Genomic DNA, 3800 nt, shown 5'->3' on the forward strand with positions numbered 1-3800 from the left:
CACACTTTACTTACTGTGCCTACTGCTTGCTTGACTCTATCTTAAATCTATCTGCCTCTCTATTTTTTATTTGCCTGGCTTATATACTAAAAAAAGACGGTGTCTGGCAAACACTCGGACATTTGCAAGGTTCCTCGATAAATCTTGATCCTTCTAGAAACTCCAGCGCACATGCTCCCAGAGTCGCGTGACTTCCGCGTAATTCTGCCCCTTCCTTAGTATTGTTCGTCCCGAACAATAGTCACTTACATTAAACCAATATATAATTAACAATAACTTAATCAAATGTTCAGAATTTACAAACACCAAATTAAAATACAACAAATTCTCTTACTTTTACAGGACGTATCTTCTTTTGTATTGGTCCAACTGGTCTGTGTAATATTTCTGCAACCTTCGTACAGGTACTTTATTTTTTTGTTGGACATCAGTATACTTGAACGCCAGAAATTTGTGAGAACAATGCACCAAATCCGTGCTGCCATTAGAACTACTTCTTCTTGACCAACACATCTTTATAATATTTCTACATACCTTGGAAACCGATTCTGAATACACAGACACAATAAGATACTCAATTTAAATGTACTTACGCAGGTTCCCCAAAAGTGTTTCCTTTCAAGAGTAAATAAAACCAAAATTAAGAGTAACAAAAATGTTTATTTCTGCTTTTGAAGTTCATATGTCACGCTGCGTTGTAGCCTATAAAGCGCATAATTTTTCTCGTGATCCATGGCATGCACATATTTTAATAACGTCATGACACTACAAATTGAAACGTTAAGCGTCCCTTTGGTGACGTAGTTTCAGTGTCCACTGACTGACTGACAAGCAATACACTACTGTTACATAGTGTTTGTTTGATTTGAAGTTAAGCACAAAGCTACACAATGTACTATCTGTGCTCTGCCCACCAGGGGCATCGAAACCCGGTTTCTAGCGTTGTAAGTTCGCAGACAATCCGCTGTGGCACTGGGGGGGGGGGTCACATAGTGATGGGCGTCGTTAAAACAGGTGAAATAAAGCAATTATGCGCTAAATTCAATAAACTGAATCTTATAGTAATTAAAAACGGTAACACGTTTTGTTTAAAACAAAAAATAATATTCAAGTTATTGTTTTTCAAATATGACAACATTTAATGATGATGTAATTCTATGTTGTTATAGTGATAAAAGTGTAAAACGTTTTTTACAAGATAAATAATTTTATTCCATAAACTTACAATTAAGTATCAGACAACGACTAGTAAGTTGATGTTAAGTTTAAAAATAAACATCATTAATATAATAATGTTTCTGATACTGAAAAATTTTTGTTCAATCTTACCAAAATAGTAGAGTAATAATGAAGTATATGCAACGATTATCTACATGACATTCAAGCCTCTTTATTCATATTAAAAAACTATTCACAAATAATAATATGAACGTAGATTAATTTTACTTTACACCACTAATAACATGTTCTCTGCAGTGTTATTTGGAACTTAGGGTGCTCTACTTACAATCTGTTGGTCACGAGCTCGAATCTCGTCCTCGAACATGTTGAGCCGTGGGAGCGTTATAATGTGACAATCAAGCCCACTCTTCACTGATAAATAATAGCTTAATAGTTAGCAATGGGTGGTAGCGCAAACAGTTCTCGAGTAGCTTTGTACGAATATCAAAAACAAACATATAAAAGCTATTTGGAAGAGTTCACGCACATTGATATTAAGATCATGTGAACACAATGGGCCAACAGACACGAAAGTTAATCTGCCATACATATTCACACGTAAAATTTGCTAACTGTCAGCGCTTAAAAGTTCCATACCTTTGTTAATTAAATTGTGTATCCTTAGGTAGCTAACAATCAGCTTTCTGTAGTGTGTTACGCCAATGGTTATAGTTTCCTTGTATTTAAACTAGCCATCAAATGGTTCATTAATACTTGATAAACTCGTTAATAAATATGATCTACAGGATTTATCTATACTTGATTAGAAAGAGTTCGCTGATGGAAAGCTTTTACAAAAAATAAATGTGTACACGCGAGACACTTTCGAGTCGGATAGCAAAGAAGGTTATTAGCCGATTTTGCAATTACATTTTGTAAATTCACGAATTCCTAGATATAAATGTAGTGGAGCAATACAGAGATATTAAATTATCCTTTCACAAAACTGAGCGTGGCTGACTACTGTTTATTTTCCTTCCGAAAGTCAAAGGCTGATAATATATGGATAACAACCTCTTGGCTCAAACACTATGTCCACAGTTAATCATATAAAATTACCACACCCTCTTCCGTTCCAGTTATGTAAGTGTAAAGACTAGTATTTACTTCTTGGACAAAATACAAAAACTATAGATACATTTAAAATAGAGCTCCAGGTCCGCATGAAGAATATTTACTTTTAAGAAGCTTACAGAAGACAACCTGTTGAAGCTGATGTCGGAGAATTAACATAACTGACAAATAGGTGGCATCCCTGAAATATTGACTGTTGTATTTATTAAATTCTTACCCAAATCCATGAACGACCACTTTCGTGTTAAGGGCCATTGAATCACCATCCTACAAAACATCACTGATAATACTGTTACGACAGCGGGGGTCACGTGACTCTAGTAACACGGCATGAAATTCTAGAAGGATCCTGTCCCTTCCTGAAGTCTCGAGAGGCTACTAGATATGTGGTATTCTTATATATATATAAGACAGGTAAGAACTGACGGCAACAAAGTAATTGAACTGCGGACAGAGAGAGAGACATATTGTTGGGTCGAGCACGTGAGGCGTTTGTTGTGAATTATAGCATTTGTTATAGTGTGACTGTTAAAATTAAGTGTATTGCAAAGTTGTATTGAGAAAGAATAAACCAGTTTTATTTAAGAAAGGTCTTGTATCGCTAAAGTTTCTTCGGAAAGAATTTTTACGGTAAATTAACTAACGAACGGAGGCGTAACAATACTTTAGAGAAGACTGTAGCTAGAATGCTTGCCTATTAAATTGAACTGCTGCTACACACACCATTGGATGGTTATCACATTGATAAAGTAACCTTTATCAAAGATGCTTATTTCTCAGCTGATACATTGGAAGGCTATGAAGCTGGTCAAGACACCATTGTGGTAGCCTTATATCTGAAAAGTGCTTACAATAGAGTCCAGCTTCCCATTTTTTGTTGGCAAAATGGTCAGAGTAGGCATTAGTGTAACATGTGTAAGAAGCATGGAAGCAGGCAACCATACTGGATCACCCTCAAGTTTATCTCAAGGATCATCACTTTCACAAGTCCTCTTCAACTGATCTATCTCACCTTGACAGTGACATTCTGATGTACAGCAGAGGCTCTAGTAAAGTTGAACTCAAAAACAAAATGCCAAATCATTAGCAAGGTTTGCAAATGGTGCAATTACACAGGAATAGTCACCAATCCTGCCAAATCCACAGCCATGTTTTTTACATTCAATAACAGGCATGCTAATGAGGATATACCATCAACAACTTTGCTGGCACTACTATTACTCTGGAAAAAATATCAAAGTACTTTGGAATTATCTTTGACAAAAAATCAACATTACTAGACACATGAGCACTACGATAACCAGAGCTACAAATTTGTTTGTTTGTTTGTTTTGGAATTTCGCGCAAAGCTACACGAGGGCTATCTGCGCTAGCCGTCCCTAATTTAGCAGTGTAAGACTAGAGGGAAGGCAGCTAGTCATCACCACCCACCGCCAACTCTTGGGCTACTCTTTTACCAACGAATAGTGGGATTGACTGTCACATTATAATGCCCCCACGGCTGA

The sequence above is a fragment of the Limulus polyphemus genome, unplaced genomic scaffold (assembly GCF_000517525.1).
Source record: "Limulus polyphemus unplaced genomic scaffold, Limulus_polyphemus-2.1.2 Scaffold2801, whole genome shotgun sequence".
NCBI classification, from domain to species: domain Eukaryota; kingdom Metazoa; phylum Arthropoda; class Merostomata; order Xiphosura; family Limulidae; genus Limulus; species Limulus polyphemus.